The 23749-nt window shown below is 38.9% G+C and overlaps 1 protein-coding gene across 1 annotated transcript in view; it reads left to right on the top strand.

Annotated features, from left to right (window-relative positions):
- Positions 1–1616: 1616 nt before the first annotated feature.
- LOC135713049 (zinc finger and BTB domain-containing protein 9-like) overlaps positions 1617–23749 on the top strand; it is a 100906-nt gene continuing 78773 nt past the window's right edge. Inside the window, exon 1 of the mRNA XM_065236133.1 lies at positions 1617–1949. The gene's annotated coding sequence lies outside the window, so the exon portion shown is untranslated. The remainder of the gene's footprint in view (positions 1950–23749) is intronic.

The raw sequence follows: 23749 nt of genomic DNA on the forward strand, positions 1-23749 counted from the left end.
GCAGTGTTAGACTTTTGACAATATCTCATCGATTGGTTTCTCTTTATTGAATTTTACGGTACTTACGGAAAGGTAAATAAATTTGGAAGCCATCAGTAATAAAAACATTCCGTTTTTACCACCACTGCGCTAGATTAAGAAAGACTAAGTGCGGATTGTGCTTAATAGGCTGAAAATGGGATAGTAAACATTCAAAGTGTTTTTATGTTACTTCTTGTTACTACTTGTGATAATACGCGAAGTTAACGATTTTCAGAGTTGGTTGGAAATGCTAACATGAAGCTTTAGTGTGATGATTTATTAGCTAGAGAATGATCTTTAGAAGAGGGTAGGTGGATAGTTCCGTTAGAGTACGGCAGTATGAAAATTGAATAGAAGTTGAAAATGAGCGAAGGGCCATTAATGCGACAGTTTTTCAAGATAGACGCACATTTTTGCCTAACCCGTACGATGTACGCAGGGACTTGAAGTATGTCTCCAAGTCCACAGGCAAAAATGTGCGTCCCTCTTGTTAGCATTTCCAACCAACTCTGGGATAGTTAACCCTATATGACGGTCCAATTTATGTGCATTATACTGCCGCTCATGGCAAGTCGGTCCCATAACACAAATCAGAATGCCGAGAAATCGCGTTTTAAGTTTGCTTCGCACCATTGCATCTTATGTAATAAGATTACTAATAAGACAACCCGTTATTCTGTTTTTCCAGAAATTTACACTACTTTTTCAAACTGTGTATGTTCAAGACTTCGGAGAGCAGTTTTCGTTCAAGAAAAGCGGAATACAGTGAACACATTTTAATTTTTTTTAATTTGCACCGAAAAACCGCTCTTTCCGACTTGAAACATATTTTCAACTTAGTACCATCAACTCAATTCTCTGAACACACTAAGATTATTTTACAGATTTCTTTAAAATTTTACCGAAATCTCAACAGCTGAACGTTCGGTAAAATTTTTTACAGTTTTCCTGTAATTATTTACAGATATCTGTGAAAAATTCACAGATATTTGTGAAAAATTACAGGAAATCTGCGAAACTGTTTACCGAACGTTCAGCTGTTGAGATTTCGGTAAAATTTTACAGATTTCTTTAAAAATTTCTAAGTGTGAACACCATGTGCTACTTCTATGGAGTTGCAATAAAATTCGCAACTTCCCAGAACCGTCCCACAGCGCAACATTCCGTAGCACGTTGCATCGTTTCGGCCCATACAAGCGTTGCGACGCTGGTCGTCGACGTCCGTCGACACATCTGGCAATGTAGGTATCAGCCAGCAAGCAGCACTGCAAGTCAAGTTCCTCAATCTACTGCTGCTGCTGGATGAAACACACACAGCTTCACCGTCGTCGTCGCCGTCAATCGGTCGTCGGCATCCGTCCGTCCGTCGCGAACAGTAGAAGGAAGGAAGCAAAAATAAAACACAACATTGGCGACAAAGAACAAAACTTGCATGACGACGCACTGACGACAACGACGACGGCGGCGGCGGCGACGACCGGTGGCACCACGACGACCATCTACCAAACACAGCATCGAAGCAAGAGCAAAGGCGACGACGACGACGACGACGAAGACGGCGATGATGATGGTATGGTTGGTGACCGTACGCTCTTGAAGAAGCTATGATTGGGGAAGAATAAGCGCAGTAGCAGCAGGCGGTGGCGGCGACGTCGACGACTATTTGACGTTTTACTTCGTCTCAGCACAGGCTAGTTTTTTTTCTTCTCACATTGACTTTGGTTAGTAGTATGTGCTCTTCGGACATCGAGTGATGTCAACAGGTGTTTTGGCGTCGTTCTGGAATTTTGCAAGTTTTGGCGTGTTTTTCGGTGTAATTTATCGATTAGTGTCGTGATTTTGATTGAATTCGTAGATTTTTAGCGCTGAGTGGTGACAAGAAGGTGAATTCGACTAGCTGTTATTTGGGGAACATCAAGTTTATGCCGGTAAGTCACTGCAAATGCGTTTTTCCTACATATATTTTCCTTCTACATAAATAAAGCAATGCTACGTAAACGTTCCGTCAATGCGAAATTCAAAACTGAATTCTGCTCTGCAGGATTAGCATTAGAATTTTGTTATTTCAAGTTAATTCTTATTGATAACATAAATGGCAAACCAATATTATTAGCTATGCTACAGGAAGGAATTATGTTATAACAAAGTGCTTGATGCTTCATTTTCCAATACGATTTGCAACATCTTTCATCACGGATGCAACGCAACATAAGGGCCTTATTGCATACAATGTTGTATACTACATTGTGTGATAAAACTAGCGAGACATCTTTGATTGGAAACTTGAACCAGTTACAACGGTCCCTGTCTCATGTGTCCGATGAGGCAGGCATGAGAGTATAGGAATTTGACTGTTATTTGAAAAATTCTATGGTTTAGTACATTTACATAATTATTCAGAACAAATGAACGATAATATCTAATCGTTTGATTGCTTGGGTACTGCATAGTCGAAACCTTCTTTTGATCAAATTCGTCAGCATTGTATCATCAAAATGGCATACATTTATCTCTGTACCACGATATTCTCACAAAAAATAATGTAGTAGGGCTTACTAAGCACGACCCGCCCTTTGCCTCTATTTTTCGAACGGATTTTTTTTTCACAAAATAGAATGCTCGCACTGCAGATACCTTCCAAATTTAGTTAACTGTCCGTACGTATCGAAAGATTTGATAAAGAGTAACACATTGTTGAGATATTGCTAAAAAATCTAACACTGATTCTTGACCCCAAATTCGGCTTACGGTTTCTAAACTCGGCCTAACCCATTGGAACGTCATTGAAACGCAATTGAATTCACTTCGACCTATCGGATGAAGGTAAAAATTGATTCGGTCAGAGAGTCTCTTTTGTTTGACATAATTGACTTGTCAACGCCGAAATCATGGTTTTATTTGATGTTTTTTTTCTGCTCAATAGGCCCAAAACGGCCGGTTAGGCCGAAGTAGTTCTCTACCCTACTTGAGCCTCAAATGTTGAAACTTGTTTTTGAAATTTGAAGAGTTATACATGAACATCGATCTGTCAAAGTATTTATAATAGTTTCTAAATGACCCTGCAAGCGAGGGGCTAGTCAAAGTACTTCAGGAAATTCTCATTGTTCTTCACCCTATACAATTACGGTCTTTAGGGGTATTGAGGTAATTGCATATTCGTAATGTGCATTTCAAATGGGACCGGAATCCAAAATTTCATCAATTTTAGTACACTGGAACCACTGGAAAAAATCACCATCTTAGCGACCCCTCGGTGAGGCTTTGTTTGGGGGCGAGCTGTCATTTTGTTAGTTTACGGTCAAACAATGAAGTTATAACTTTGCATAAGTTTTAGTTTAAATGCAACAGGCTCAAACATTAAAAAAAACGTTTTGTTGACTATCAAATTGTCAAAATCTGGAAGAAATTCTGGCCAAAATCAGCAAAAAATAAATTTTAATATTACATCCAAGAGGATGCACTTCAATCATGTCGAAAATCTCAGTAATTTTTATGGCCACAAAATAAACAAATGCCGTAAATGCAACGTAATGTCAGTTCATGCACTGTATTAATGATTATTTTGTTCTTTTTGGCATGTAATATTACACCATATTTTAGACATGATTGAAGTGCATCCGCTTCGATGTAATATCAAAATTATTTTTTTTGCTGTGCGGTGGTAGACTAAAACAGGTGTTACTGTTTATACTTATGATGATGATGATGATGATGATACTGGTCTACCACTCATTGTAGCACGGAAACTAGTCCGATAGCTGTGGATACTCCTCACTGTTGAACTTGATCAAGCTTTGTTTTTTGTTGGGGAGGGGAGTAAAACCACTGCGTCCATTTTTTGAACTTTTGTGGTACCCCTATTTGCTGTTTGTATCATGCAAACCGACCACTATTTAACAACTGGACGGCTAATTGCCTGGATACATCTTTTCCCAGTCCGGTATAATATGGTTTATAAAACCAACTACCTTTCCAGGATTTGCAGACCAAATTTCACTAGGTTCACTTCCAAGAAATTTAGATCTACACTTGTGTAATGCATCACAACTGCAGAGCAGATGTTCCGACGTTTCACGTTCCAAATTGCAGAAACGACAGATATCACTCTGAACCCAACCAATGTTCTTCATGTGATATCTACTAGGACAGTGTATATACTAAGAGCTCTTTTATTGAGCTCTGAGAGCTTTTTGGTGTATGTTATATTAGGAGTTATAAATCTTTTCGACTGGTTGCAGTTTGTGACAGTCATCCAATTGGCCATCAACCTTTGCTCTTCCCAGCATTTGAGTTCCATTTCCACAGTATGGTTCTGGGCCAAAAAACTGTGAATTGGAACCTAACTTTGCTAGGTCGTCTGCCCTTTCATTACCTTCAATGCCACAGTGTCCTGTTACCCATTATAAGTTTACTGAGTTCCGTTGGCACAGTTGCCTAACCGAGAGAATACATTCCCAGACGATCTTTGATGTACAATGTACATCTGTAAGCACTCAGTGCTTTTAGCGCTGCTTGACTCAGAAAAAATACAAATATTTGCACATCTGTATTTCCTCCTCAGACAAACATGTGCACATTCAAGTATGGCTACAATTTCCGCTTGAAACACTGTTGGAAAATGTCCCATCGCAACTGAAATATTTGACCCGGAGCCAAAATTTCCTGCACCTGTTCGTATTCCAATTTTTGAGCCATCTGTCAAAAATATGGTTGAGCCTTGACGAACGTTAGGACCACCAGTTTTCCAATCCAAACGTGCCGTTTCACATACGTTGAAGGGAATTTCATAGTTGTCCTCTGGTTTCATCCAGTCTCTATTCATACTCATCATCCTCTTTGGAAGTATTGTAAGATGCTTAGATGACCAACAAGATCACCTGGCATGACTTTTTTTTTATCTTTTGAGCCTTGGAGCACTTCTTTCCGGTTCTAGTTGCACATGTTCATGCAAGGGCAGCAGATTGAGGATTGCTTCTAATGCTTATGATGCACCCGTTATTGCAATGCATGCTAGACGTTGAAGTTTTGCTAGTTTCCTCTGTACAATAGCCTCTTTTGATTTTGGCCACCACACTAACGAAGCATACGCTACTTTCGGACGGATTTTTGATGTGTAAATCCACATTATCATTTTTGGTTTCAACCACCACTTTCTTCCAATATTTTTGTAGCATGCCCACAGGGCACTGATTGCTTTGTTAATCGTAGAACCAACCTGAGCATTCCAATTCACCTTGGCGTCCAAAATAACGCCAAAAACGAATGGATGGATTGATAGGTCAGTCACCTATTCATTTCCTTGGGGAAGTTAAGAATCTCCTTCCAACCACTTGATCAGCCAATTGGTCAGAAAACGAGCCATCCAACAGGAAGATGCCCCAATTAATGGGGAGAAGAGCCCGCCCTTTATCCACGAAATGTTAGCAACAAGGAGTTTACATCTTCACTCTTCCCATCTAAATCGCTTCAATTGAGTGCCCTGATAGACCCTCCTCATCCCAATTTTTTTATGTACAGTAATATGTAATATTATAATCAGATAATCAGAAGCATAACGTCTACAATAATATGCGAGTCGATTGAAATTTGCCGAAAATAAATGAGGGCTAAGTTGATTCTTAACATAGAAGCGTAGATGCATAGGTGAAGGGTAAGCGAAAGGAGAGTCAAAGGTGGTGACATGCAGAATTAGAAGTCGTTAAGATTGAATGCAATTTTTTTAATATCGTTGATCCAATTACCCATCATATAAATTTGCATTTTATCTAGTTTTGATTATAGTCAATAATACTTACAGTTCGATGAAGATGGTGCTACCTATTTTACATTTTTATGTGATACCAATCGTCACAGAAGCCAACATTGAATCGTAGACCAGGTCCATTGACAATACACTTGTTCCGAGAAGGAGCTCTATGGTACCACTCATACTGTGTGTATCATCTTCTTCTTCTTCAGGTTCGCTCACCACCCGGAATGAACGCTCGGTGCATCATAGATGTGATATGGTTATTAATATCAAATAATGTTACACGTAAACGAAAAAGAGATACAACCAGGATTAGTTTTTTAATGTATTAGTTTCATTTGAATACCCAACTAACCATATCGTATCTCAGTGCCATTGTCTCAGTCTGAATCTAAATTTCAAGTTATTTTGTGATTATTTGGTGACTTGGATACTCACATAAAATGATGTGCAAGTCACAAGTTCAACAACGCCTAACTATGGACAGCTCAATGCTTATCCCATTTATTCTTTGAATCAGCGAGCACCGACATGATTATCTGCTAGGAAACACCCAAGAATATATAGAGATAAAGCTTGAAAATACAATTTTAACTTTATAAACTTTATAGTACTTTATAAACATCAAGCTAATCCATATTGGACCCTGGCCGCCCACGGCGCCTGCACGGTAATGTGGGCCATCAGAATGGTTCATCGGTTACGAAGTGAAGTACTTCTCAAACTGAAGCGATACATTTCTCAATGTTTCAACTTTATCCTAATGTAAACTGAATATTATCACCCATATGCCCGTCCACATCCGAAACGAGAAATATGGGTATACATCTTCACTATCGGAACTACGGGTAATCATCGAAAGTACTTGCATTATACTCAGATACTTTTGAGCAAACTGCAATGACGCTCTCATACTCAAAATGTGCCACGACCAACCTGGCACAACGATGCCCTAAAAGTTCTCTGATCAAAGCGCAAGGGTGTTACTGTTTATAAGGTAGAGAACTACTTCGGCCTAATCGTCCATTTTGGGCCTATCAAGCAAAACATCCATGGTTTCTGAGTTAACAAGCCAGTTATGCGTTTGGTACGATACTTTAGTTAATAAGCTACCGAACGAAGTCAATGAGAACGCGTGATATGAAGGTTTGCACCCATTATTCCCAAAAACAAAAGAAGCGCTCCGACCGAATCATGTTTTATCTTCATCCGATAGGCCGAAGTGAATTCACTGGCGTTTCAATGGCGTTTCAATGCGTTAGGCCGAGTTTAGAATCCGTAGGCCGAGTTTGGCGTCAAGAAGTAGTGTTAGACATTTGACAATATCTCAACGATTGGTTTGTCTTTATTAAATCTTACGGTACTTACGGAAAGCTAAAAAAAAATTGAAAGCCATCAGTAATAATAACATTCCATTCCGTACTAAACTGCGGTAGATTAAGAAAGACTAAGCGCGGGTTGTGCTTAATGTGCCGGAAATGGGATAGTTAACCCTACTTATTATTTATCAAACCTATCGTACACCGGTGATAATAAGTAGTGAGAATGAGTAAGCAAAAAACATCTGATTATCAATCTTTTGGGGCCATGCCACGCAGTAGGTCACGAGCTCGCATCTCATCCCCAGACAAGCCAAAAATGACTGTCAAAGTGCTAAGATATATGTATTGACGGAGTCGGTGTTTACCTATCTTGGATATTATTTACCACGTTGACTTGATCCTTAAAGACTACCCTTGGAATTCCATATTTAAATTCCTTTCTCTACTATTCCCAAATGAATCACTCGCTTCCGTTCTTGCCATCCACTCAGGCCAAAAATTCAACAAAAATGCATCCAAACTCTAGCACACACACACGCGCAATAAAAGGTCATAATTTGCTGTAATTGATACGGATCATAATCCACTGAAAGAATTATCGGATCGAATTGCATGAAAAATCAATTGTCATAAAATTGGACAAAAAAGTGGAACCTCGCATGGGGCTTTGCGTTCCATTCGCGGTCAGCAATCTGCCAATTTTTTTTTTGCTTCCACTACATTGCTATTGACCACCATCCCGATCTGCCAAAACATGTTTTTTACCCCACACCGCAATCACACTTGGATCACTCACACTGGATTGCCGGATAAATGGACAGCGAGCAAACAGCGAAATCACAGGGAAAATAAAGTGAAAATTCCCACTTAATTCACTTCAGCACTCATCCCACTGAACTAAATAAAAAAAAAATGTACCCAGCTAGAGTGCAACTCGGGATCTAGGTGCATCCCCGAACCGATACGCACTCAGCTGGTAAAAATGCGACCTGCGAGGCTTTGCCCCCTGTGCGAATTTCCTATCAACAACCAAACGGGCGTCACACCACATTTGCTGTTCGGTGTGCAGATTTTGACGATCCGCGTGCTCGCCATCAAAATTGGCTCCAAACCACAACAGGCTCTCCTCTGGATGGCACGACAACGTTGCTCACTGTAACAGCAGGATCGGTAGTGTTCCACTGCAGCAGAGTAGGGGACCGAGTGCATAGATGCATGTTAATATATAAAATTGCAACTGCAAACAAACAGCAGCGCCGCGGTAACCTATCTCTACGACCATTTGGTTGGATGATTGTTGGTGTAGTGCTACAGGCGGCTGCGAGAGTTCATCTCCAGCAGGAAATCGGCAGTAAAAAGTGAACTTCTGACATCAAATTGTCGGCGAAGAGATTCCTGTCGGGGGAACTTTGTATCGGGAGGAGAGAAAAAATCGCTGCAGGGTCCAGCGGCCGATGCCGTCACTCGGTGGCAGTTTGGAATGGATCGAATCGTAAACGTTAGCTTGACTTTCTTTTCTTAGAGCCTTGAGCGATCGTATTAGTGTTGCAGAGTGGTTGCGGTACAAGCACATATCGTCGGTAATAGACGATTGTTGTGTTTTGAGAACGCTTGCGCAAAAAGACTAAGGGAGGGAAACGGATTCGAAACTCATATGTCATTAGCCAAATACATCCGTAGACCATAGGTCCACCGTTGTATAATTGGCAATGCACCCGTGTACTGAATGGGAATTGTGGGTTCGAATCCCACCGGTGCCCTTAGATTTTTTCGCAAATTTTCTCACACGCACGTCTCTTGCCGATGATAAATATGTGCTAAACTCTCAGTATCTTCTAACTGTCGCTTATAACAAATAAAAGTTGCAGAGAAATGCTTCCGCTGGCGACAATTTCCTATCTGCCATTTCTGTTATGACAGAATCTCAAATTTGTCACTAGGTTTAATATTCAGTCGGACAGATCTTTAGCACTCCATTAGAGTTTCTTAATTTTTGAATTACAGTAATGAACCTAATTTGCCATCCCCTCCGCGCATCAGGTTTTTATCTTTCAATAATTTCAGATGACCGTAGTTTAAAATCTTTCTCATTCATTTTCAAGATGGATGTTTAAGGTATGCTTTGGTGCAATAAGCGCAAGAGTTTGGTAGAACATTAGAAATGATTTTCAAAAAGGAGGCTGACGAAATTCTTGGGTCATTGCTGTTTATAATACATAGTAGTCATATGTGTTCAAATTTCTAGTGAAGTCGCGTGATCTATATTGAATTGCACTATAACACCTATAGCAGCTCTGAACTACTAGTTCAACTTGTCCTGACGATATGACAAGCTGAACATTGCATTAGGTCCTAAGGAACATTGATCGATTCTCTTCGTCGACTTTCTCTTTCGTGAGCACATAACCGTTTCATGTTGTGTTTGTCGTATTAGATGTTTTTTTTTCCTCTGTTCGGGACCTAACACCACTGCGACCAGTAATTTGATATATTGTAGTAGGGGAAATGACGGCTTCGGCATGACAGACTATTTTCGGCAACCCAAATTGAAACACTATTTTCACTGGATTTTCTTACGAAAACACTTCGCTTCGATTCTTTATGCTTTCAGCTTCAATTTGACTATATTTTTACCACTGAAAAAAGGCAATCTAGCAGGGTTTTCTTGAAATGAAACACACGTTCTACAAATTGTAGCTGATTTCGAGTTGCGGATAATAGAACAGCAGATTTACATGCAGTTCAAATGGAACGGTTGCCGAAGAAAAACTGGTTGCCGACAATACTCGCTCTCACTAGAGAAGATTGGAGCTTTGTAAAAGCGTTTCAAAACAGTTTTTGACAATTCTTTCGACTGAAATTGTTAGAGCAGCTGGCAGCAAAAGATTGTAAACAAACCAATACTGCATATGTGTGCGTTCCTTAGAGAAAAAGGCTATAGAAAGAAGGTCGCTGCTTAGGTTGCCGAGAATACGTAAATTCCCCTATATCTCGTGTCCTTAGTTTAGTGCATGTCGTATTACTCCATCACTATTGAGAAATGATGAAGTATCCGATTTTTTTTTTACAGTTGTCATTATTGCATTTATCGCAAGAATCCGACTCTAATTGAAAGGTTCCGCTATTTATACCCTTCGGAGTGTTGAAACACCCTCCAAAGGCGCGCCCCTTTGTCAGTCAAAATTGGATTCCTTAGCAACAAAATTAAGGAATGACACCGGTTATGACCATGCATCAGAACCCTAGTCTTAACCACTTCAAACTAGGAAACAACGAATAGAAGATTAGGAATCACATAGATTAAGACTAACTAACTAACTCATTTTTTATGCCTTGTCACTATCAACAAGGCATACAAAGAAACAAGGACTAAGATGTGTTCCTTGGATTACTGAAAAATCCTGTTCCCCTAGTTTGAAGTAGTCAGGACTAGGAATCGGTGGTCGATCTTACATCCCGTAACGTACCACGAAAAGGTGATCTACCCACGTTACGGGGCTTTTGTAGCCTTGCTCTTCACAATTTCTGTCGAGTAGCTTTACAAATCATGTTCCAAGAGTATTGGGAGTTCGTTTTTTTTTCAATAACTGTGAAGAGTAGCCAAAACACGTGTTTTTAGATCAATTTAAACATGAAGAATTATTTTAAACCTAAATAAAATATGCAATGTTCCTCGGGTTTGTAGGGACACGAATGGCGGAATCAATTTTTAATTTTTTTTCCCTTGACTTGTTTTCCGTCGATCTTGCTTTCCGTGCTGAGCACCAATGCTCCCACACCTATCGACCCATCAACTAATGAACCGGGGACCAACGCACAGTGGGCAAAAATTGACAAAACCGCGACTAAATTAAATATCTCGGTTGCCAAACGGTTTCAGTTAACATATTATACATATTCTCAAAGGAAAAATTCTGCTGAATCGATTGATGGTGGTCTCATTGACCTGAGACTTTTGCGTACCAAGATAGAGGGCCGGGATCAACCCGAATTCCCGGTAGAGTAGGAAATGTCACTATTTATCGACATAATTTTACACTTTAATTAACGCATATTACTGGAAATTGATAGTTCTAAGTATATATGGTGTAAATACACCAAATACGCCCTCGGGCAAACTCTACTGGCCTAAAGGAGGATCCGGAACGACCGATAAAGTGGCCACATTATAAAAACTGTCCTAGAACCTTTCGATTTTTTCTATGTTGTTCAGAATCAAGAGATCAAAGCGTATTTTATATGTAAACTATATTTTGGGGTATAGTGGCCATATTCTGGTTCTCCTGATAATCTGGATTGACCGATAAAGTGGTTACATTATAAAAATGATCCTAGAGCCTTGCGATTTTTTCTATGTTGTTCAGAATCAAGAGATTAAAGCGTATTTAATATGGAAACTATATTTTGGGGTATAGTGGCTATATTCTAGTTCTCCGGATAATCTGGATTGACCGATAAAGTGGCCACATTATGAAAATTGTCGTAGAACCTTGTGATTTTTTTTTATGTTTGTTCAGAATCATGAGATCAATGCGAATTTTACATGGAAACTATATTTTGTAGTATAGTGGTCATATTCTGATTTCCCGGATAATCTGGATTGACCGATAAAGTGAATTCCGTTCAGTGGGACATCCGTGGGACATGAGCAGCCAAAAAATCAGTACCAGGACATCCAGCCCTCACACACCTGGAAGGGAAGTTGGAAGCCAGACGAATTACAGAGTGCCTTGAACAACATTTCAATTTTTTTATAATGTGGCCACTTTATCGGTCAATCTAGATTATCTGGAGAACTAGAATATAGTCACTTTACCCCAAAATATAGTTTCCATATTAAATACGCTTTGATCTCTTGATTCTGAACAACATAGAAAAAATCGCAACACGCAAACCAAAAATCTATTACAATGAATGTTAGTTCCGTTTCCTATCATCCTCTGTTCATGAACATCGCAACGAATGTTAGAAATTGACCATGCAGGCGATGTAATGGTTTTTTGTCTATTTCGTGTTCTATCTACGCTTTCGACTATACCAGTAAGCTTATAGAACGACGCACATTGTAGAACATTGTAGAACGACGCACACACTTGCCTCGAATCTCTCCAGCAGAAAAAGCATACGAAATCGAGTATGCGAGAAAATGAGCGCTTCATGTTTGCTTTTAGGCTATCCATATACAGAATCATGGAGAGAGCAGAGGAGAAAGTACAGGTCTGATAATCGCAACGTTCTCGTGGTTTTGAGTCCAGTCGGCAATCTGTTTCCTATTTTTTTTTCGACATAACTAATGTCACGCACTAATACACTCCACATTTTTCGGTCTCCAATTTTCTTGCATTGGACCGCAGCTAGGTATATCGCATTCTCGGTTCATGCGGTCTCCACTAACATCCTCTGATTAAGAATCCCACATAATTGTAAGCGATTCTTACATCCCCCGGTTGGGTGAAGGCTCTAGGATCATTTTTATAATGTGGCCACTTTATCGGTCGTTCCGGATCCTCCTTTTGGCCAGTAGCGTTTACCTGAGGGCGTATTTGGTGTCTTTACACCATACAGTGGGGGAAATTCGTTTAAACGCAATGTCATTTTTGCGTTTATTTTCAACACAAAAGATCGAGACAAAAAATCAAATATAGTTTGTCATAGCCCATCAGAAGTCTCGTATTTGAGAACACAATTTGATTGGAAGTTCATAATGACTTTTGAAAAAATCCCAAAAAAGGTGATTTTGGGGGGGAAATTCGTTTAAACGCACACTAACGTAAAGCCGCATTGAGCGTACCTATGCTCCTGTTATCTTGCGCATCTGTCATATTTACACTGTATAGCCCTCGTTCGCCATTAACACGAGTTTAAATTTGCGTTGCGCGGTAGTTGTTGCTTGTTTTTGGCAAAATGGGTAAAGGAAAGTATTTAAGCCAGTCGGAGCAAATACTGGTTCGAGAACTCAAAAGTCGCGGTGAGAGCAATCGCAAAATTGCACGTGTGATCCACAGATCGGAAGCAGCAATCAGGAACCTGCTGAGAAAAGGCAAGACGTATGGCGTAAAAAAGAAAACAAAGGGAAATTCGAAGATCACCAACCGTGTCCGAAACCAAATCATACAAATGGGAGACTCTGGAAACTTCTCTGCTGCGCAAATCAAGCAAGAAATGGGGCTTTCCATTTCTAAGAGGCGTGTACGGCAGATTCTACATGGAAGTGGCCACTTAAAGTACACCAAAAAAGCAAAAAAACCCAATCTTCAACCGGCCCACATTAGCGCCAGATTGAATTTCGCTAAAAAATACATGTCTTGGACTACGGAATGGGACAATGTTATTTTTTCTGACGAGAAGAAATTCAATTTGGACGGCCCAGACTGCACCGCATATTATTGGCACGATTTGAGGAAATCTCCGCAGGTTAAGTTGAGCAGGAACTTTGGAGGTGGTACTCTAATGTGTTGGGCCGCTTTTTCGATCCATGGAAAGACCCCTATTGCCACCATTTCAACCAGGATGAATTCGGGAAAGTACTTGGAGCTTCTGGAAGATGTTTTGATCCCGTTTACTGAAGACGTTATGCCGGAAAATTTCGTATTTCAACAGGATAATGCAGCAATTCATGTCAGCAAGCAATCTTTGAAATGGTTTTCTGAACGAGACATCAGTCTTTTGGATTGGCCAGCTCGTAGTCCGGATCTAAATCCTATCGAGAACTTGTGGGGCATCCTGGCACGACAGGTTTACAAAGGCGGAAGGCAGTTTAAAACAGTTCGTGAACTTGAGTCAGCCGTAAGAGAAGCCTGGAGCTTGATACCTGATACAACTCTGCAGAAGCTGGTGAAATCAATGCCGAACAGAATTTTCGAAACTATTCAGAAAAACGGAAAGCAAACGAAGTATTAACTATTGTTTATTGTTGATTTTTGAACTGTGAACTCGATTTGATTAATAAAACTAAAAGTGCGTTTAAACGAATTTCCCCCCCAAAATCACCTTTTTTGGGATTTTTTCAAAAGTCATTATGAACTTCCAATCAAATTGTGTTCTCAAATACGAGACTTCTGATGGGCTATGACAAACTATATTTGATTTTTTGTCTCGATCTTTTGTGTTGAAAATAAACGCAAAAATGACATTGCGTTTAAACGAATTTCCCCCACTGTATATACTTAGTACTATCAATTTTCAGTAATATACGTTAAGTAAAGTGTAAAATTATGTCGATAGATAGTGGCATTCCCTACTTTACCGGAAATTCGGGTTGATCCCGGCCCTCTATCTCGGTACGCAAAAGTCTCCGGCCAACGAGATCAGCGCCAATCGATTGAGCAGAATGTTTCCTTTGAAAATATGTATAACATGTTGACTGAAACCGTTTGGCAGCCGAGATATTCAATTTAGTCGCGGTTTTGTCAATTTTTGCCCAGTGTGCAACGGCTTTACTTCCCTTCCGAAGGAAGGCGTGATCAGAGGTTTTATGCCTCAGAAAATCCCGTTGGCGCCGACTGGGATTAAAGCCAGGCCTGCTGGGGTGAGAGGTAATCACGTTTACCAGTATTTTTACTGGGTTTTTGAATTTCTGTAAAAGTCGGTAAAATTTTAAATTATCGTTATCGCAAAGAATCAATTTAATTGACAAATTTTATTTCTTTTTCTCATTTTGCTTTATTATAGAGACTTTCAGCCCTTAGTTGGTTTGTTTCTTTGACTAATTTTATTTGCTATCATTAAATGGGAGAACTAAGTCGATACAAGTTCGAAATAAATGTTCTTATTTTTCAATCTTCCACAGATTTTTTAAATTTTTATCGAATGGCTTCACAAACCCAGTAAAACCTTACTGACTGGCTTAGTGCGAGTATTTACAACCCAAGTAACAATTTAGCAGCCTTTCACACTAATTTATTAAGGTTTAAGGTTTAAATTAAAAAAAAGAATTAAATAGTGCAACACATTCTTGGTCAGTAGCTCAGCATTTTGCTGTTTTAAAACCTTTAAAAGTCTGACGATGAAGTCAAAACGGGTCTTATTTTAAAAATGAATTTAATGCAACACTCTATCCCTGTATAAAACTGTTCAGTTAGTCAGTCATAAACCTGCTCGGAATCTTTTATATTGATGTCACGACAAATTGCTCCATAAAGGTGTTTTATCATTATAAGAGCAATTATAAAACCTTTCGGCTTCAAACGGGAACAATAAGCATATATATAAAGTGTATCACAAAACTCCCTACTCTTTACAAATATAACTAAAAATATGGATCCGCCTAGAGACAGAGAAAATAATAATTCAATTACAGCTTTTAAAGGCAGAATCACAAGGAAATGCCGAAAAATAGTCTAATAATAATACTAGCGATACTAGGAGGGATAATTCTAGCGATGCTGTCGACGGAAGGGAAAAGCAATCCAATTTCAGAACTTCCTGGGAGGCTCAGCAGCTCCGACTGAACCGGTTAACAATGACAGAACAGCCAACTGAGAAGAGTGAAGTGAATGCGGTTCACGAAGCACTGGAAGCCATCAAATTAGACGCTTAAAAATGATGATAATACCCAAAATATTGTCAATGGCGTTTGCGTCACGTTCTGAATAAAAACAGACCAGCCTTCTCCAGAAATTGAGTTTCGATGATGATCGGAATGACATGCATCCACTCCGAGGGGGACGAAACTCCCAGATTTATTCAAATTTTATTAAAAAATAATCTTTAGTTTGTTAAATCGATTCATATCTGAATAAATCCACTTTATCCGATATAATCTCTAAAATAAATAAAATATCGTATTTCATCCACCACATCTCTTAAATATCGGGTCACATCTCTAACTATCTCATGACAGATTACGGTATTTGAGGACGCCGCGAAGGAGCGTCTCGGCGCTGTCCAATGCTATGTAAACATTGTGATTTTGTCGTCTCTTTCATTCTCCCACTGTTTGAATGGTTGATGGAGTGATAGAGAAATATTCACATGGCTTGATGGGGTGGGTCAAGTTTATATGGTGGATCACAACCCCCTGCTCTCCACTGCTCTTTCGATCTGTATTGAGATCCCCAACATCTGAGTCAAATTTGAACGAATTAGGTTGCTGGATTTGCGTTTTTGCGTTCGTTTGACCGATTTTCATATTATTTTGTCGAGTTAAAAGTAAGTAGGGGAAATGGATGTAATGTCGGTCTAAATGCCCCTAATTTGGGCCCATACATAAAGTGATTTTGGCATATCAAGGCCAGTTTGTGTATACTTTCATTGTTACTTAACTTTATTTTGGATTGTGAAAAGGTCGCAATCTTTGTGCCCTTCCACCATCTTGTTCTTTAAGAATGCACTCCTCTGATATCTCATCACAATTAGTAGTCAGTTGATTTTTAGCTTTACCGAAATATTCTTAAATATTGAACTCATGACCACAGAGGTTCTAACCTATTCCCGTCATCTCACGGTAGCCTAGAGAGATCACCTACAATCAATCCCGAAAAGAGGACAGCCAGATGACTGCCAGCAACAATGAAGTCGTCGTCCTTGCTGATGATGGTACCTACCTACATCCATCGGTTAGCCCTATGGAGTCCCCCATTCTCGAACCGCTTCGCATTCCCCTGCCCCTTATTTCTGAAATCGGACACGGGGGGTGTTGGAGCGGCTATCAAAAATAACACCTACTCAACACCATGTTCGAACACAACTCCGGTGTGATTTTTGCTGGCGTTCGTCCCGATTTTACATTGCAATCAATTGACCGGTTGCAACTCTCGGATGCACTCGGATGCCCAGTCCACTTATTCGGTTTTTTCTTCCTTTCATTCTTCCTGCAACTGAATGCTGGGTTGGCACCAGACTGAGCCAATTTCCAATTCCCTCGGTGCATCAAATCGCGGCATGTCCGATTTTATTTTTTTGCGTTGTTGTTTGCGTTCGTATTTCACTCTATCCATACCCTGGGTGGAGAGGGAGGACCTAGCAGAAAGGCGGGGAACGTGGACAGTCATTTACAGCAGTTTATGTCACCAATAAAATGATATTGAATCACCGTTAATAATATAATATATTAAGCCGATATCGATGTTTTGGTCGTTTTTGTTCTTTCTTTGGTGGTGATTCCTGTGGTTTGCCGCAGCATGAATGGATAAACGGATTGATACTTTTGGCAGGAGAAATTTCTCTGCTATCGGCTATTAAATATGCAGTTTAATTAATTTCCCCGCGGTTACAGCTTTCGTCATGGTGTGGTCCATAATAGAGAAGAAATATTTTGGAATGAGCCAGATTGGTATGTTCAAAGAGATGTTCGTTCAATTACCTCACAATCCACTCGACGTCGACTCAAAATTGTCAATTCATAAAACTAATTTCCTTCGAAACTGCCATCATTCTGCTGTCATATTGCAAAAGTGAGGGAAAGCACCACAAGTCTGTTCCAGATGTGCGTATTGAGTCAAGTGCCTTTCCGTGCATTCTGCATCCACGCTGCATCGAGCCTCAGTCTACTAGAGGGAACGCGCGATATGATGAGATCTGCGTCTGGGGAGATGGATGGATAGCTGCTGCTGCTGCTGCTATTGTAGTGCTAAGTACCCGTCAGCCGTTTCCAGAAAATTTTCGAAAAATGTTTCCTCTCAAACGGCCTAAAACAAACTGTCGTCGTCGGTCGTCATCCGTTGGCCGTCGCTGGTCGTCATGTTTCTGATGGTCGTCAGACTTTTTGAAGTGTGCCTGCCTGGCAGCCTGGCTGCGTGTGAACAACCTACAACAGCCATCACGCCTCTAAGCACCGGGACAAAAGAATTTTCTGCAAGGTGACACATATGTTACCATCAACATATCGTCGTCGGCGTCGTAGTCATAGTCGTAGTCGTCATGGCCATCAGTAGCAGCCTAGCTGAAGCCTCTTCTACGTATATGTCTTTTAGCGTTGGTTGTACGGGACCAGCTGGGGAGCTTGATGCCCGGTGGTGTCCCGAATAACACCCTTCGTCGAAAACATGCAATCTGACACGAAAGCGCAGATTGTACCCATGGGTGATGCTTCAAATGCCAAAATAAACTACTTAAAAAAAAAACTGTAGTCAGATAAGATATGTTCTAAAATGAACTGTTCAAGATTTGTTGTTTCAGAATCAAAATTTCACTTCAAGACAACCCTATTTTCTCATAAACGACAACCTCACACCATTCTGGATTAAAAAAAACAGCTTTTTCGTTCTCCCAGCCATCACCTTCCAGAGCAAAGAAATGTCAAAACGGTTGTCAGAAAAGGTCTAAAATTTCCAGCCCGGAGGAAAAACGTGTCAGAATTCAGGATGTATTATTTGATTGTGCCTTTTCTGGTCGTCCGAAGGTAGGCCCTACACGTACCCAAGGAGAGTGACACATTTGTGCGTTTCGGCTATTTTCGTTGATGTCTTTACGATAATTGGCTCGTTTTCTTGTGCCGGGTGCTGAATTGAATTTGATTGGGGATTTTCCGGAGCTTTTGAAGAAAATGTGCTTCCGACAAATTGGATGCGCTGGGTTTGACGTTGATTTGTGAATTATATTCTGTGTGCTTAACTGTTGGTGCATTAGTATGTCATTTTAGAGATATGGTGTATTTGGAGAAGTTTATCGGTATGCTAATGCAGTTCTTTGGAAGGTTCCTTCTGACTGAATACTCCGCTTTCAAGTGAGATAGATTTTTTTTCAGTTTTCCGAGTTAGTGCAAGAGTGGTAGTGAGCTGCTTTTAGTAATCTTCATTTTTAAGGCCAAGTCACTTTTTGTTGCAATTAGTCACTATTTTCAACGTTTTTAGCGGGAATTTATTTCAAGATTTATAATTCTTCTTGCATTCTGTAGGATCGATGCCAACATTTCTGATTTTTTATTTTACTTTGGCCTAATATGCCGCATCATGAATATCTTCCGATATTTCGACATCAATAAGGATTGCAAACTTCGGTCCATTTTTGTTCTTCATTTCAATCGATATACTACGCAACATGCAATGACATATTGCTAAGTTTTGAAGTCTTGCATTTTTCATTTGCGTTTATATTTGATTTCTAGGTCCATTTGGTTGTTTGGTTCATTTCACAGGGCTGGTAGCAGGTTACTTTTTAGTGACTTGGTCACTATTTTCAAGTCAGTCACTAAAAATTCACTTTTTTCACCTAAAAATCTCTAAAGTCACTATTTCTTAAAATTTCGTCACTAAAGTAACAGCTTGATTTAGTAACAAATTTGTGTTAAAAAGATTCATTTAAAATCAGCGTGTAAAGTCCAACAAAGAAGAGTTGCGAACAGACCAGAACTGTTCAATTGGTGCTGATGGAATCACTAATATTTTTTTATCTTCGTGATCTAGACATTCAGGTCCGTTATCTTCGATTTTTTCCAGACCAGATTATAAAATTTCTAAGTTTTTCCTTTGCCTTGTGATCTCGGAATATTCAAAGAAAATTTTATCGCAAATTTTCAGAGGTTTCGATAAAAAAATCTGATTCCAACATCCTGGCTTCTTTACTTTGTGATCTTGGAAGTTTTCCAGGTCTTAGATATATCGAAAAATGGTCTAGGAAAATTCACTTGCCCTAAACATTTCTTCAAAGACTATAATTTAAAAAAAATCTTAGAAGCTCGGTAGCTTTAATCAGAGTTGCGACCTATCACAATGACAATCGTCAAACATATATTAAAAGGTATTAACGCATTGTTCATTCCTATAAATGTGCTCATCGAAGCTCTCTCCATGACCATCCATCAAGTTGACGAAAGAAGTAAAAAGCAACTGGTGAATATCGTCTTCGGTTGTGATCCATCACCGATCTGGTCATTCTCGACAATCACGACACTCATTTGTGCTCGTTTTGAAGCAGTTGTTGCTTTGCTTGATTATGTGAGTGTGTTGGTCAGTGAGCCCAACAGCTTCCGTATAATATTGCCTGCTTTGTTTGTAACTCACACAGTCGCGCCTGCCGAGACGAACTTGAAATACGCAGGCATTGTTTTCATTTTCTTCTGTCGTTTCGCTTTTTCTCATCATCGTAGTACAGTAGTAGCACAGTAGTCTTCACTGTTTTCGTTGTGCTTTACATAATCAGCAGCGAGTGCTACGTTTTGCCTGTGAGCAGCGACCCTTACTGGTGATTGTTGTTTGCCATGGCTCTTTCTCTCAATGCGTGATAAAACGTTCTGTCAGCGATAGTCGGTTTATGCGTAGACGAGTGTCACGTGAGTGTCATGATATTTTGCATAACTGGCTTTGATATTCGTCCAAACATTTCCAAAACTAGATTTTAGAAAAAAATCTATGGCCAAGATCATAAAATGTTATTTACGTTTCAGAAATATTCAAATTTTTCAAGGACTGTGAACTTACATTCCATATATTCAAAATAAGAAAATTATCCCGCGTCGTTTCTTAACTTGTTTGTTTTAGAGATTTCAAATGCTTAAGTCCCAGCATTGAAAAACTGGTCCAAAATCTCTAAAATTTATCCCGGAATCTTTCATTTTTGTTTATTTCCGTTTGTTAAGTCCGAGACGCATGCAAAATATTCTACACGGCAAATAAATCTGGCTCATATGTGAGTTCCGTTCACTAAATTCGCAATTGAGTGCCAGCAAAACCAGGAAAACCGGGAAAAAGTCGGGAATTTATTTTCACCAGGAAAAACCGGGAAAAAACCAGGAATTTCATAAGTCCACCAGGAAAATAATCTTGTTTATATAATTTAAATAGGTTTTAAATTTTATGTATGCAAAAGTTTCTTTTTATAATCAGGTCAAAACTAACCATTTTGTTCAAGCTAAATCTTTCACACAACTAAACATTGATGAACAAAATTTACCCTGAGAATTTAGTAAATATATTTTGTATTTATTTTTAATTAAATTTTTCTCTCGAATCAATTGCATGTATGATTTGCGCTTAATTGATAGCAGACTTAAGCGGTGCCGACGCGTAACTACTTTGAAGTACCTGTTTAACATGTTCAATAAAAAAGTTCTATTTCTACAAACTTCAGATAAGGCATTCGAACTTCATTCAAGTTCTACAAAATTCGGGAAAGTCCTCAAAATTATCCTTTGCTCGCTTTCTACTATCTATATACAAATTTTACACTGCCACACTATAACGGAACTATCAACTCTTTACTTTCATCTCCTCATCTATCGTATAAAATGTCCACTTTAATTCTGATATTTGATGTTAAGCGACAACTACGAAAATGATCTATTTCCAAGAATATTGTTGATTGTTCTGCAAAGAATTCAAGAATGCAATATTATGTTTGTAAAAGCTTATTTGCCTCTAAATTTAAGAGAAGAGGAATTATTCTAAAAAAGTGCTTGAGATCATTCTGAAGAAATTCTGTGAAAATTTCATAGCAAATTATCAAAGTTATCTACCTAGATATATCAAATATTTATAGATTTCGAACGCAGAATCAAATTCAAGATCATAAAAATGGGAATTACTATTTGCTAGTCATCATGTATAACGTAAGCAAAAGTAAATTATTAAAATCACTTCAAATGCTCTTCACAGGAGTTTCCGTTGTGAGATTCGATTAAATTAGAGGAATTTATGAAATTTGATATTGAGTTCCATTACATAAAAAGTTTATTTCAATATCAAACCGTATTTGAATTTCTATGTTACCATATAAATGGTTACTTATTTAGTATTTACAAGTCACTATTTGGTAACTATTTGCGTAATTTTAGTCACTAAAGTCACTACTATTATATCGCATCAGCGCTACCAGCCCTGTATATAGTCACGACAAATTAAATATTGTATTTTTATTTCTTATGATGCTTCTTATTACATACTCATTCAAAGTTTCTTATTTCTTGATCAAAATTGTTTGGGATTCTCGCATGGTTTTCTACATTCATCGAGTATTATCAAAGTAACCCCAAAAAAAAATCTGATGTTCGGTCACAAGACAATAAAAATAGTGCAAATGCAACAATTCCTGGTAAACATGTTACCAACGAATTGACTCTAGGATCCCCAGTACTTGTTTTAAAAAATTAAAATTTGAAAAACATTCATTGCTGTAAAAATATTTAGAATATACTTCAAAAAACTATCAAAGTTACCCCGTTTTACGGTACTTTTAGAATAAAGCGTAGAGTGGAAAACGATTTTAAAAAGAGCTACATTGTCAAATTTTGGGTGACATAAAAAAAAAAATAAAATTTACATTACTCATAATCATACTCATGGTCGATCTCAATTTGTGATTTCCTGGGTTTTTCCCGGAATATAGGTGATTTTTCCGGTTGTTTTGAGCCAAGGACATTTTTGCTTTTTAAATTATAACATATAAATTGTTCTCAAATTTCCTTTAGAATCATTTTCTATCAAAGAGTTATTTTCACAGTTTCTTTAAAATTAATTTGAGATTCTCTCCGAGACACCCTTGAAAATGTCTTTAATTTCAGAACACTAAAAAAAAAAATCGAAGAATTCATCCTAAGATTCGTTTTGAAAAAAAAACTGAAACTTGCACTCCTTGCATTCTATTTTGTATTAGTCTGAATATTCCTTGTAATTTTCATGCAATTTTCTTCAGAATTGTCATACAATTCTTCTCATAATTATCTTGGAGCTCTCCACTAAATTCTTCTCGAGATGCTCGTGGAATTAAACTCGAAATTCTCATAAAACTCAATTCATTTGGAATTGTTCGCTCAAAATTCGATTCCCTTGGAATTTATCGTGAGATCCTTGAAACTCTCTTTAGAGTTCACTTGTTATTATCTTTAAATTTTCTAAGAATTTCATTCGAATTGTCATCCCAATTCTGCTAAGAACTTATTTTGAATATTCATTTGAAATGGATGGACCAACTATCCGCGAAGGTGGTCACAGGTCGTCCGAGGTCAATTTGGGTTCCGAGGGTTATCGCTGCTATCAAAAGGAAGATTTGGGTGGATCCAGTGCGTTCAATAAGGAAAATGGCAAAGGAACACGGGATCAGTGAGTTTACGGCACGGAAGATCGTAAAGGAAGATTGCAGGTGAAGTCGAGGGCACGTGTATCTGACCAAGCATCGTGCTAGCGTTATGGTGTTTGGATTAGTGGTTTCCGATGGCAAAAAAATGGACGCGGTGTTCAATCCAGAAGGCGACGTTCTACATCGGGATTTTTAAGTAATTATGTTCTTCCGTGGATCAAAGAACAGTACGGTTCAAAACTAAATATTGTATTTCAACAAGATGGGGCTCTGTGCACACCTCGAACCGCACTGAGAAGTGGTTGCAGGAACATCTTGCGTTCTGGGCGAAGGATATGTGGCCGCCATCCAGCCCCGATCTTAATGCGCTGGATTACTCAATACGGCGCGTCATGAAGACCATGGCCTGTTTTAAACGCCACCCGAGTACAGCAAGCCTCAGACAAACATTGACCCGTACCTGGAGAGAAATGGATCCAGACTACATTGTTAGAACCTGCCGTGCATTCCGGAAGCGTGTAGAGGCCGTAATTGCAGCAAGTGGAAACTCGATTGACGATTAACATAGTTTAAGACTCTGAGAAACATCCCCCCTTTGAATAAAAAAAAAAAAACCCGAAAACGAAATTTTTGGGAATTTTTTTAATTTTGACATTGCTTAATGGTGCAAACATTATCACGCATACGGTACATATAAGATACCACA

This window comes from Ochlerotatus camptorhynchus, unplaced genomic scaffold (assembly GCF_037179485.1).
Source record: "Ochlerotatus camptorhynchus isolate MF236.1 unplaced genomic scaffold, CSIRO-AGI_Acam_v1.1 ptg000530l, whole genome shotgun sequence".
Classification (NCBI taxonomy): domain Eukaryota; kingdom Metazoa; phylum Arthropoda; class Insecta; order Diptera; family Culicidae; genus Ochlerotatus; species Ochlerotatus camptorhynchus.